The sequence below is a fragment of the Lycorma delicatula genome, chromosome 1 (genome assembly GCF_047948215.1).
Source record: "Lycorma delicatula isolate Av1 chromosome 1, ASM4794821v1, whole genome shotgun sequence".
NCBI classification, from domain to species: Eukaryota; Metazoa; Arthropoda; class Insecta; order Hemiptera; family Fulgoridae; genus Lycorma; species Lycorma delicatula.
The window spans coordinates 203992643-204007439 of NC_134455.1; the positions used below are offsets into that span (position 1 = coordinate 203992643).

At 36.2% G+C, this 14797-nt stretch overlaps 1 protein-coding gene across 1 annotated transcript in view; it reads right to left on the bottom strand.

The window, feature by feature from the left end:
- Positions 1-14550, bottom strand: part of LOC142318249 (putative G-protein coupled receptor No18) — a 318921-nt gene extending 304371 nt beyond the window's left edge. The window contains exon 1 of the mRNA XM_075354813.1: positions 14497-14550. The gene's annotated coding sequence lies outside the window, so the exon portion shown is untranslated. The remainder of the gene's footprint in view (positions 1-14496) is intronic.
- Between the last annotated feature and the right edge of the window lie 247 nt (positions 14551-14797).

Genomic DNA, 14797 nt, shown 5'->3' on the forward strand with positions numbered 1-14797 from the left:
CTGGATTTTGTTTTCTGAGCGTATCATTAAGATAAATAAATACTAGTATTAAACTGCCATTCAACTCTCCTTTCCGATTTTTTATTGAGTAAATATATTTTAAAAGGTTATAAAATTTACCCTTTCAATCATGAAATCATTACAGATAAATTGAACATTTGAATTACTTAAATATATTCAAAATTTAGGTTATATTGATAAGTATAATTAGGAGAATAATAAATGGCAACGAAGTATACGAGATAAAAAACGGGCAATAAAGAGATGTTTCCGGATTATTTGCAATATTTCCCCAATAATAATGGAAAATAGCAGCCAAAAATTGTTTTTTTTTTTTAATATATAAAAATTAGTGATACTTAAAATAATAAATACATAATTTTCTAAGATCCTGTATACCAAAGAAAAAACTTTTTCCTCCCAAAGTTTTTTCTAAGATCAAAAATGTAGTAGAGATATTTTAATTAATATAGAGCAAATAACAATTTCAGTTTCTTAAAAGCAAAGAAAACGTTTAAAATGTTTACTCTTGTGCTTTGAGTCGATTACTGTTTGCTTCATCTATAAGCGTATATTTTTATCGAGGAATTGAAAAACAAAATTAGACGTATTACTTCTGAGAAAATTGTACCTCCATCCTGAAAAATTTGTTCCTGTAAACAAATGATGAAATATTTCCACTATAAAATATGCATCCACCATCTTTCTAATTCTACTATTGTTACTGTCATTAGTTTACCGCACTTAACAAGATCAAATCCTTTTTTCAAACCGATAAAAAATGCACTTAATCCTTTACCTCTTTATATACCTCGTATACCTCTCATCATCCAATAAGATGCTGAGTTTTTATTAACTTAACATCGTATTTTCCCCTAACCTGTCTAAATCCACATTGTTTTCCTTAACCATTTCTTGAGTTCAAAGATAGAGAGAAAGCCTTTTGTGACTGACAAGAGATCACTGCTCTAGACGTACTTTCATTTCTCCTATGAATAAATAAATCAAGATTGAATTTTACTTAAAACTATATCAATGTTAAATTATAGCGTAAAAACAGAGAATATGCTACCGAAAGTGTTTAAAAATCCTAGAATAACTTAATGAACATATTCAAGTGGCATAGTGGTCTCACCGATGTTAGTGGTAGAGTTAGTTGAGGGCTTTACAGCCCAACATGGTATGAAGGTTTTTAAAGAACCTGGGAAATTACCCACCTACGCGGGTATGGTGGATGGAGGTCGGTTGTTTGGTGGAACGTTGATATTACCGTTGGAGGTATATTCCTGCCGTTGTTTGCAAACTAGAGAGTGGTTGACAGTTGCTCAAGCGATCATCGGTTAATTGTTTTGAGATCGTTGATGGTTTGCGTGATGTTACCGATGTAACGTTCCGGTTCAGCGGGGTCAGCTTCTGCACAGGCATGCGGATTGGAAGAACTTTGTCGATCTTTTGTCGTTACAGCCCTCTAAGGGAAGACACCCGCCTTGTAACGCTTTCGTTCACCACACCACACACCCCCCGTTCATAGCCCTGATGGGCTTTAACGGGACGATCTTTTGTCAGCCAGGCTGCGGTTTTACATCAGGGTCGGTCACGATTGGCTTAGAGGACCTGATAGAGAGGTTAACACTGACTTTTATGCATACCACTGAGTACTCGATTCCCCGCAGTTTTGGTCGAGAGTGGTTGGTCCCTTTGTGGAATACGGAGTTATTTAATATGAAGAAAGCTGTCTGTCGTTTACGGAGGGACTCTCAACGTGAGGGTGATTCTGAGCGGCGAGCAGTTCTTACTGACGAATACAGGGATCGGAGATCCAAATATTTTCATAAAGTCCGGACGAACAGAGGAATTCGTGGCGTTTCTTTGAACGACTAGGGAAACAAGGATCCCTGGGAAGTGGTATATAGAGTTCTAGGGCATAAGCGTAGAAAGGACATTCTGTCCGCTCTCTCGTCCCGGCAGGGCATGGTTTCAGATATCCCCGGAATTTTACGCAGACAACTCGACGATCTTCTGCCTGGTGATAGCGAGGCTGGAGAGACCGCATGCCATCTTCGGGTAAGGCGTGAGGTCGCTCTGTTTCGCAGGGATGCATTAACTGTGGAGATTGCTGAGGCCGACGTCCATCGGACTATGTGAAATCTTGGTAGAGGTAAGGAGCCAGACTTTGGTGGACTGACGACTGAGCTCCTTGTCCGCTCGGTTTGATTTAACGTGAAAACTATCATCACATTCGTATTTAATAAATTATTGTTTGGCGGGTTCTTCTCAGTGTGCTGGAAGAAAGGGATTGTAATTGTTGTTTAAGAGAGGCAAGAATCCGACTGTTAGTTCATCATATCGGCCTCTGACGTCGCTACCGGTTATCGGCAAGGTCTTCGAGAAGGTATCTTGGTATAAATAAGAGTTTGGCCTCACATGGGTTGCTGATGGAAAGCCAGTAGGGGTTTCGCCCCGGAAAGAGCACCGTGGATGACATACTTCGTGTGATAAGTGTGACGTCGGCCAGTGAGCCGGAATATCTCTTGGTAGATTCCTAGACATTTCCGGCGCGCTAAATAATCTGTGGTGGCCCTCTGCCATTTTCTGGCTGAAAATGGTCAAAAAATAAAATGGCAAAAAGGCACTGTAGTGCCTTTTTAGAAATCCGACGTGTGGTCAATCAGGATTAGGTTCTCAATTTTAGTACGCTAAGCATCCTGTACTGCTATTAACTAATCGCTTCGCACACGCCTTTGTGCAGGATGCTTAGGGTCTTAAAATTGAGACCCCAATCCGATCCCACTGGACACACTTTTGATCCCACTGGAGATGAATAAATGGATTGCCTGAGGCATAGGGTGAGGGACGTAGTAAATACACGCCACAGAATAACCAACATGAAAAATAAACAAGAATCAATATCAATATTATTTTCGTGAACCTAGACCCGCAGGAGAACAATAAAAGTATATTTTGGTTAAAATTTTCAGAAAATTGCAGCGCTTCATTTGAAATACTACGAAAACCAACAAACTTCGAGCAGAGCATGAGATATCAATAGTTCGGGGCACACCAAAAACAATTGCATGAGTACCTTCCCCTAAGTAAAGTGTGAGGAAGGCCACCGAACAGCCGATTGTCCCAGGAAGAACAGAAACATTCCTGCAATCTGAGTTTTATACCAATCCAATTATCCGGCAAACTGTCGGTGTTGTAGAGTGTACCAAGAAATATTAGAGCGGAAACAAATGCAAAAAATGAATCTGAATCCACATCTTACTACAAAAGACGAATCAACTAGCCGTAGGATAACTGGCCGTTTGATAAGAAATTTCCCCCATTGGGGTGTAGAGCATCTTAACGTCAGTGTGAAGCCTGAGTCTCCTCGCCAAATATATGTAATTATGAGAATAATGAATATAGGTTAGACAGTTATCTTCAAATATAAATTTCCTAGTTCAACAGATCTGTAATCTATAAACTTGCTTACTAAAGAATTTTCGAAAATCTGCTAATTGCGCAATTTCTTCGGATCGTTACATGGAATACTAATGGCCTTCTTTCAAGGCAGAAAGAATTAAAATCTATGGCAATTACTAATTTACTGAAGGTGATACTGCTATTATAGACGTAATTTACAAATTAACTTAGGCTTCAAGGTTTCTCATTGTATATGATAAATCACCGAGATGGGAGAGCTCATGAAAGAACTGCGGTACTGGTTAGGAATTATCTATGGCATCAATAACTTCCGGGTTTTTACGCAAACCAAAATCAGACAACCACAGTTGAAGTTACAGACTGCTTGGGTCCTTTAAGACTGTCCGCAGTGTATTGTCCTCTGTGCCGTACTATAACTAACGAGTTTCTTACAGAAAAGTATTCTCTGAGTACTTTTCAACGCTAGGTTCCAGGTTTATCACTGTAGGAGACTGAAACGTGAAAGACTTATTGTGGGGTTCGTGGTTGACAACCAACAGAGGAAAGATGTTGAGGAGCTGAGTTCAAAATACACGCCTAAATTTAGTTGCTGGGTTTCAGCCGTTTTACTGGCCTACGGACCCTACGAAGATCACAGATTTACCTGACTATTTTATCACTTTAGGTATATAATCTGTATATACTTTAGTAGAAAAAAGCTATGTCTCAACGTTTAACCACTCATTCGTGTTACTTGCAGTGAGTACAAACGTGTTGAGGAAGAAAAGGAGACCTATTTTATATACGAAGCGAATTTGGACGCTTATCAGAACTGGACCTTCGAGAAACTGATTGATCCATTTCCGCTCGATATCCATGAGGATATTGACTACCAACATATTCTTTAACGTCGGTCATGCGGCAAGCTGCATGGCGGTCTGCACCTGAGGAAGTATATTCGACTGGAGACAATAACTATCCCAGAGAACTGAGAGATCTAATTTGCTCAAAACGGTGTCTCAAACAAAATATTTTGCAGTTAAGGAGGCCCAAAGACAGAACACTAATTAACAGAAGTGTGTGGAAACTGAGGAGGTTGTTGAGGACTAACAGAGACGAGATATTCAAGGATTATATTGGAAATCTTTCTAACCTGATTAGAGACGGATGCACATAGTGGAAGACCACGAAGGGCATTCGATCCAACGAAGGACCAACGATACACAACGATGCTACCTGCACAACAGGAACGTACTGGATCATGGGTGGGGAATGACAAAGGGAAAACCGATCTATTTGCTTCACACTTAAGTAAACATTTTCAACCATACGATGAAGAAGGTCCTTGTGACGAGGATATTAAAACCCTCTAAGTGAGCCCAATACCAGCCAGTTTTCCGTTTAAATCAATCTACAAGGTAGTTGCTGTAGTTAATCAACTAGGGAAGGCGACTGAAGAAAGGTCCGGGTTTTGATTTAGTGACGTATAAAATGCTGATTATGTTATCCCTTAAAGGCATCACGTAGATTAAGAATCTCTTTAACTCTTTCTTCGGACGTCTTACCTTCCAGCAGAATAGAAGGAGGTATTTGAGGTGGTAACGATCCTGAAACCAGGGAAGCCTGCACAAAAGGTTTATTCTTACAAATCAATTAACGTCTTACCGGTCTTCTCTAAATTATTTAAAAAGCTATTAATTCGCAGATTTAAGCTGGTTTCGGAGCGTGAGGAGATAATTCCGGACCACTAATTATAGTTGAGTTACTGCCGCCAATCCACCATAAAACAATTACATAGGGTCATCAGGATCTGAAGGAAAGAAAATTCTGCTCGGCGGCATTCTTAGATATCCAACAGGCCTGTGACAAGGTGTGGTTGCCTGGCCTGATAGAATAAAATTTAAACTTCCCCAGTCCTACTACCCTGTCTTATGGAATTATTTTGAGGGATGTTTCTCTTAGGTAATATGCAATGATGAGTTATTGAGATGCATTAGGTCGGGTGTCCCTCAGCTCCGTGGTCCTGTGCTGTATTCAATATTCATTACATTGCTGATTTTCTGATGACACTGCTGTTCTTGCTGTTAGCGAAGGCCCTGAACTAGCCTCACGGGAGCTGTAAACGGCATTGGACCCTCTGTGCGCACGTCAGAGAAAATGAATGATTAAAGTTAATCAGGATAAATCGAAGCATGTCACATTTGCCATGAGATGGGGAGACTGTCTCAATGTGAATATCAATGGTGTCTTTATCCTACAAACAGACAGGTACCTAGAATTACACCTAGATCGACGTTTGACCTGGAACTATCACGTGAGGATGAAAATAAAACAACTGAACGCGAAGTATATGGAACTGTTTAGGCTGCTACCACAAAAATTGCAGAGACGCCATAGTTCACACGAAACGATGAGATTCACGAATATCTGGAGCTGCCGACGGTCCATGAGATTGTGAGTCAGCACAGTGTTACATACCAACAACGTCCAGAAAATGAAGTCAATCACTTTGCGATCCAATTTGTCTGATAATAGTGGAGATATCCAAAGGTTTAAATGTCTCCATGTGCTTAACTTACGGGCTACTGAATGACAGTTAACAGTTACTATCGGACAATTCTAATGTCATTTTTGTTTACGTTTTTGTTTATAGCTTTAAGTTGCTTTTTTCTTGTCGTTTTCTCCATTGTTATGTGTCTATCGACTCGCTTGATTATTTATCCGTTTTTATTGACAGTGTATTAACTTTTTTTTTTAATCTTTGTTTATATGGCCTATGAAGTGAATGCAGATATATTATTTTGTTCATTAACTTTATTAATGAACAAAAAAAAAATAAATTTGTGGTTTTTCCCTATGATGAGCAGGGATGAAAATTATTTAAAAAGTTGACAGTTTTATAAAATAAAATCATTTTTAATACAAAAAAAAATAAATTTATTTTTGTGCAATATATCTTAAACACTGGGTAATAATATTTTATTACTCTTAATGATTAAAAATTCTTATACATGTTGTAGCATTAAAAAGTCGTACAATAGATTTGTCGTAATTTATAGATTAATAGTTCATTAAATAGATTTCAAATTTGATTAAGAGTAATTCAATAGAACAACCAAAATTATTTTTAAAAATGTTAAATTATTATTATTTTTATATATATATATATTTACTGTAACGCACAGTAGAACAGCATTGCTTATTATTTATTTCTTTAGCCGACATTATTAGTGAAAGTAATTTTAATTTGAGAAGTCATGAAACATTACCAAGTTTTTATTATTATTAACCTTGGCCATGTATAGTAAAAATAATTAGTATCAAATATAAACAATAAAAAAAGATTGTGAAAGTTACCTATTAGAAATAAACTGACACATAAGTCTGGTATTCTGGACTTATTAGTTTAGTCAATCTACATCATATTAAAAATATGATTGGAAGAAATCTTTTATTTTAGTTTGACAGAAGGAAATAAATAGTAAAGTTTATCACCGCATAATGTTGTTGCGATCATACAGAGATCAAAACAAAAATCTCAGCACTTGTACTATACAAGGTTCATGTCAAGTACAGATGTATTATGCACAAATATATTATTACGCATAGTGTAATCTGCAATCAGAGCAAAGTGGTTTATCATGACTATATAATACGGCAATTGATCTAGCCGGCATTTTTCTTCCTACATCCATTTATCTGGCGTTATTACGCTTTGTACTGCAGAAAAAATACTAAATTCGTCTATAGACGAGTGTGTCAGCAGTTTGTTGAGGAAAACAATTTTTCAACTAATTTTTCTTTTTATGATTATTTAAGTTGCTTAATATATTCACAAAAACGTTGTCTTATTTATTGTTTGATGATTATTATTATTATTTCCAGTACTCATTTTTTTGCTAACAGTTAATATGAAATAGGAAATTTTGAAATTCATCATAATGTAAATTATTTAATTTGAAAGGATTAAAAAATATATATATACTGTTATTACTTTCACGCAAAACTATACTATGCACTAAACAGTTCTTTAAAAAAGGGTTTTTACAGTACACAATTATAAAGAAATCTTTATTTCAGAGAAAAAATGTAAAATGACGTAAATAATAAATCATTACTATTCATTAACATTGAAATTGAGGTGATATATATCTCCGCATTTGAATTAATGCGCTGAAAAAGTTTTCCTTAGGCCATGATGAAACAGTGACGTCTTTACTCGCTAATCGAGCGCAGTGGTAGAGTGGCATAAGTTATAACAGACAATCTACATCTAGCTTTGCAAGGCATTGAAATTATATTTTTTATTATTAAATTGCAGATTGAACATTTTTTCGACACTAACCTCTTCTGTTCCGCCACGTTTAGTTTCGTAATACAATGTTTTGTGTTTTGTTTTACTTAGCCTAAATATTGTTTTCACTTCCTCTACATCATGCCCTAGTCGACAATACCTGATCGGATCATCGCAATCACGTAACTTATTTTTCATGGCAATCGACCGTAATATCTTAGTAATACTAAACCTGGATCCTGGGCCACAGGACAAGATTTAGTGCTTTTAAAGCACTAAAATTCCCATTTACGAAACAAAGACCCCTAGATACTTTGTAGATGAAGACTCGTGACCCAACTTTTCTCTTAATTTACCTCCAGATGAGGTTGGAGAAAAGCAGCAGAAAGCGAATAAGAACAACAGATTCTGTAGGGTCCTACTGTAGATTATGTGTTCGATCAAAACTTAATCTGGTGAATAAATCCATCTCCATCTTACTCACTGGATGAAGAAAACTCGTTTGCCAATTGAATAAGTAAACACATAACACCGCCCATTAAGAGGTGTGGAAGCTAAGGCCTGGCCTGTGAGAGAGCAAAATAGAAGAAATCGTCAGTGAAACTGACAGAAAACATTTTGACGTTATCTCCATATCAGTGGGATCTGATGGGCACTCCAGGTACCAAATTTTATGATCTTTTTTATACATATCTCAGTGGTTAGCTGTAGAGCTCACATGCCTTCAAATTCTGTCTTCTAATCAAAGCTGAACTCTGAGCAGGCCTAAAGCGCAGACTTCGTAATTCAATATTTTAGTAACACAAGGGTGCAGCAGTGCCTAATGACCACGTTTCTGCCATTTTAGTTCAAATTAAAGATCAACAACCAAACATTGATGAGATAAAACAATCTAATTTATGTAATAATCTTAGTGTTTTCTATCATCCTTTCTCGTAACAGCGGTAATCATCACAATTTTTTTCGTTGAAAGTGTTTGCCATTTTTTATAATCTATCGATTTCGTGGTAACGAAATTGTGACAGGTACCCAATTCACTTATGACCTCGGGTCCAATTCCTTCCCTTATCTTCTGCAGCATTTTTTTATGGCCATGTTTAACTTTTTTCCCTAGGCGCACAACGAAGTATCGTTATCAGCGCCCGATATTTATAGTCAACACGGTATTTATATGTACGTAAATAAATATTAAAAATTAAATTGGAAACTAAAAACCCAAAAAGTGAAATAGAACCACAATAAAATATTACATTAATAATCTAAATTAAAACAATAAAACCTGCCATACGCCAAATGGTATAATTTTCTGAAAGCTACTACTGAATACACAAATATTTTAATATATACAGACGGCCCTGAGAAATCGTAAAAGATTAAATAAAATTGTTTTACTGTATTCCAAAGTACTTCGCATGTCAGCCTCTAGTTTAAACTTGATAATAAATGCCTCATAATGGATACAATTCACAAGGATATAGTGCAAGTTAGCGAATTTGTTATAGTGAAAGTTGCAGCGAGAACAAACGGGTGCATCTGTTTGTGTCATCAGATATCCATGAATGAGCCTATTGTGCCCTATTCGCAAACGGCAAATAATAGCTTCCTTTCGACGGTTATTTCTGCAGGAGGAGCTCCACAGTGGAGGAAGAGGCAAAACAGTGTTCTTAACTGGACGAAGCTTACTGTTGATAGTAGCATTTTATTCACTTTGCCATTCATCAGGAACCACCCTCTTTAGAAAACAGATAAGATCCTTCGAGACAACGCGAATGGTGAAAGGAGGCAGGAAACAAGCCTCTTTTGCCACACTATAAGCGCGCTCATTGCCAAAAATTCCAATATGACTAGAGATCCAGCAGAAGCTTACAGTTGTATTATGTTGGATCATTTGAGAAATAACACTCTGAATCTCACTTACAGTAGGATGTCTGGAGTACATGTCTCTAAACACCTGTAAGGCACTCACAGAATCTGAGCAGGCAAGTACGTGTCGAAATGTTGGGCAAATTATATTTAAGTCCTTATTAATAGCATACAGCTCCGCAACGAAAATACTGACGGTAATGAAAGGCTGAACATATATGTTCTGTTGCCAGCCACAAAAGCACAACTAACATAATAAAAAATATTTGCCAGTTAAGGGTGATGTAAGTAACCTTTCATGATGCACTTTGTCCCAGAAACTTACGTGTCCAGTACCGAAATTTAAACCCCTTAATCCGTAAAAGTAAAACTATTTTTAATTATATTTTCCTGTATAAAAATATTAAATATCTCCAAGTCAAGGTAGTATTTTTTTTTTGTCTTCAGTCATTTGACTGGTTTGATGCAGCTCTCCAAGATTCCCTATCTAGTGCTAGTCGTTTCATTTCAGTATACCCTCTACATCCTACATCCCTAACAATTTGTTTTACATATTCCAAACGTGGCCTGCCTAAACAATTTTTCCCTTCTACCTGTCCTTCCAATACTAAAGCGACTATTCCAGGATGCCTTAGTATGTGGCCTATAAGTCTGTCTCTTCTTTAAACTATATTTTTCCAAATGCTTCATTCTTCATCTATTTGCCGCAATACCTCTTCATTTGTCACTTTATCCACCTATCTGATTTTTAACATTCTCCTATAGCACCGCATTTCAAAAGCTTCTAATCTTTTCTTCTCAGATACTCCGATTGTCCAAGTTTCACTTCCATATAAAGCGACACTCTAAACATACACTTTCAAAAATCTTTTCCTGACATTTAAATTAATTTTTTATGTAAACAAATTATATTTCTTACTGAAGGCTCGTTTAGCTTGTGCTATTCGGCATTTTATATCGCTCCTGCTTCGTCCATCTTTAGTAATTCTACCTCCCAAATAACAAAATTCTTCTACCTCCATAATCTTTTCTCCCCTATTTTCACATTCAGTGGTCCATCTTTGTTATTTCTACTAAATTTCATTACTTTTGTTTTGTTCTTTTTTATTTTCATGCGATAGTTCTTGCGTAGGACTTCATCTTTGCCGTTCATTGTTTCTTCTAAATCCTTTTTACTCTCGGCTAAAATTACTATATCATCAGCAAATCGTAGCATCTTTATCTTTTCACCTTGTACTGTTACTCCGAATCTAAATTGTTCTTTAACATCATTAACTGCTAGTTCCATGTAAAGATTAAAAAGTAACAGAGATAGAGAACATCCTTGTCGGACTCCCTTTCTTATTACGGCTTCTTTCTTATGTTTTTCAATTGTTACTGTTGCTGTTTGGTTCCTGTACATGTTAGCAATTGTTCTTCTATCTGTGTATTTGAACCCTAATTTTTTTTAAAATGCTGAACATTTTATTCCAGTCTACGTTATCGAATGCCTTTTCTAGGTCTATAAACGCAAAGTATGTTTGTTTGTTTTTCTTTAATCTTCCTTCTACTATTAATTTGAGGCCTAAAATTACTTCCCTTGTCCCTATACTTTTCCTGAAACCAAATTGGTCTTCTCCTAACACTTCTTCCACTCTCCTCTCAATTTTTCTGTATAGAATTCTAGTTAAGATTTTTGATGCATGACTAGTTAAACTAATTGTTCTGCATTCTTCACATTTATCTGCCCCTGCTTTCTTTGGAATCATGACTATAACACTTTTTTTGAAGTATGACGGAAATTCCCCTTTTTCATAAATATTACATACCAGTTTGTATAATCTATCAATCGCTTCCTCACCTGCACTGCGCAGTAATTCTACAGGTATTCCGTCTATTCCAGGAGCCTTTCTGCCATTTAAATCTTTTAATGCTCTCTTAAATTCAGATCTCAGTATTGTTTCTCCCATTTCATCCTCCTCAACTTCCTCTTCTTCCTCTTAACACCATTTTCTAATTCATTTCCTCCGTATAACTCTTCCATATATTCCACCCATCTATTGACTTTACCTTTCGTATTATATATTGGTCCATTTTTGTTTAACACATTATTAGATTTTAATTTATGTACCCCAAAATTTTCCTTAACTTTCCTGTATGCTCCGTCTATTTTATCAATGTTCATTTCTCTTTCTACTTCTGAACACTTTTCTTTAATCCACTTTTCTTTCGCCAGTTTGCACTTCCTGTTTATAGCATTTCTTTATTACCGATATTTCCTTTTACTTTCTTCATCACTAGCATTCTTATATTATCTACGTTCATCTATCAGCTGCAATATATCCTCTGAAACCCAAGGTTTTCTACCAGTTCTCTTTATTCCGCCTGATTTTGCTTCTGCTGATTTAAGAATTTCCTTTTTAACATTCTCCCATTCTTCTTCTACATTTTCTACCTTATCTTTTTTACTCAGACCTCTTGCGATGTCCTCTTCAAAAATCTTCTTTACCTCCTCTTCCTCATTCCTCAAGCTTCTCTACATTCCACCGATTCATCTGACACCTTTTCTTCAGGTTTTTAAACCCCAATCTACATTTCATTATCACCAAATTATGGTCGCTATCAATGTCTGCTCCAGGGTAAGTTTTGCAGTCAACGAGTTCATTTCTAAATCTTTGCTTAACCATGATATAATCTATCTGATACCTTGAGTATTGCCTGGCTTTTTCCAAGTGTATATTCTTTTATTATGATTTTTAAATTGGGTGTTGGCAATTACTAAATTATACTTCGTGCAAAACTCTATAAGTCGGTCCCCTCTTTCATTCCTTTTGCCCAGCCCGTATTCACCCACTATATTTCCTTCCTTGCCTTTTCCAATGCTTGCATTCCAATCTCCAACTATTATTAAATTTTCATCTCCTTTTACGTGTTTAATTGCTTCATCAATCTCTTCGTATACACATTCTACCTCATCATCATCATGGGCGCTTGTAGGCATATAGGCGTTAACAATCGGTGTCGGTTTAGGTTTTGATTTTATCCTTATTACAATGATTCTATCCCTATGCGTTTTTAAATACTCTACTCTCTTCCCTATCTTCTTGTTCATTATGAAACCTACTCCTGCCTGCCCATTATTTGAAGCTGAGTTAATTACTCTAAAATCACCTGACCAAAAGTCGCCTTCCTCTTCCCACCGAACCTCACTAATTCCTACTACATCCACATTTATCCTATCCATTTCCCTTTTTAAATTTTTGTAGCCTACCAACCTTTTTTACGCTTCTAACTTTCCATGCTCCGACTCGTAGAATGTCATTTTTTAATTTTCTGGTGACCCCTTCCGTAGTAGTCCCCACCCGGAGATCCGAATGGGGGACTAGTTTACCTCCGGAATATTTTACCAAGGAAGGCGCCTCCATCATTGCTATATGAAAATGCAGAGAGCCACATTTTCTTGGAAAAAAAGCAGCTGTGGTTTTCCATTGCTTTCAGCTCCGCAGTACTCAGAGGACTGAGTGATGTTGATATGGCCGTTTAAGTCATTGTGACTCACGCCCTTAACAACTACTGAAAGAGCTGCTGCCCTCTTTCTCTCCGATATGGTTGCACCTTCAATCCAGCTACTCTGTATCCCTGAGCACTCAAGCCCCCTCACCAACGGCAAGGTCTCATGACTCATAGAGGAGGCAAGGTAGTATAAAGGTGTTCTTATTTTAAAGCTACATCCTACCTAGTGTACAGATACCGGATCGCTATTATTTTCACAATCAATTCATCTGTTACCAAGATATAGTAGTTGAATTTAACAAGGTGGGGTGCTGTAAAGGGTTCCCTCTTGAAAACTACTAGTTAAGAAATATAGACCGGAATTATTTCCTTATTATTTTAAATAGTACTATTCTTGAACTTAGGAACCATATACATTTCAAACGAATCAACATTTTTCATCAGTAAGTATATTTTGGGAGTGATATTGATTGTACTACAAATAATTTTTTTTATGAAAATAATTATTCAATTTTATTCTGAACTTAATTTTTTCTGTACTAATTATAGTTTGATCTTAATTCTTTTAGCGTATACACTCCACAATATCAGGTACAGAACTTTTCTACGAAGATGCGTGGTAGCCTACTGTGGACATTGAATCCTAGGGTCCCCTTCGTATCACTCTTTTATTTTCATACGATATTTTAGCTACCGAGCTGTTCGTCTTTTCTTCTGTTCGTAGACTGAAGGCAACATAATAATACACTTTTGATTCTTCGAAAATGTTTTTCCTGTTAATTTTTACATCGTTATATAATTCTTTTTACTTGTTTGTTTATTCGTTGTACACATTAATTAAAGTCATATGATAATAATTTTACCAACTTTAATTAAAAAACAGATATGTAATTAAATACTGAACTATCAAGAAATGTAATTAAATTCGTCTAGTTATTGAATAATATATATAAAAAATATTTATTGTCTTTTCATTTACACTAAGGCTTCACATTAAGAAATGTTTCCAAAACATTATTTACTGGAAATAAAAAATGATTACTTAAATCACGTGCTGTTTATTTTATTTTCTATTGTATACTATGAAAATTATTCCTTCCTGCACCACTGGGAATGAACAGGCATGTTTCAAGCATAATTTGCAGCATTTACGTAATACGTAATATTAGAAAGAAAGTTATATCATTTAATATGTCATTATTATATTATATATTTTTTAATTTATTAGTTTATTTTCATTTAAGCGAAGCAAACAGCCTACTTAAGCGATAGTAAAATCAGACAAAAGCTGCATACCCCTCACTTTATCACAAAAGCTACGCAGCAGAACACGCACAATCACAACAAGAAAATATGAAAACTTGGTCCCAAAAATCCCTCCATGGAAAACACAGATACCAAGTCACACAAGACTATACCAACAAAAAAGAATCACTTACCTGGTTACAAGACGGTCAGTTCTTCCGCAAAGCAGAAGGTTTTTCTTCTTAGCATCCAAGACCACGTCATAGCAAGCTGAAATTACAAAAAAGTGTATAATCGGTGAGCCATTTGTCACATAGGAAAAATCATCAACAAATGGAAACAGTGGAACACAACGTAGTTAGATGTACGCTCTAGCCGGAACCGAATACACAGCCAGACATAACGCAGCAGCTAATGTAGTACACCAAACACTACCCACAACATAAACTCATCGAAAAACGATCCCTACTACAAATCACACCATTAATATTCGAA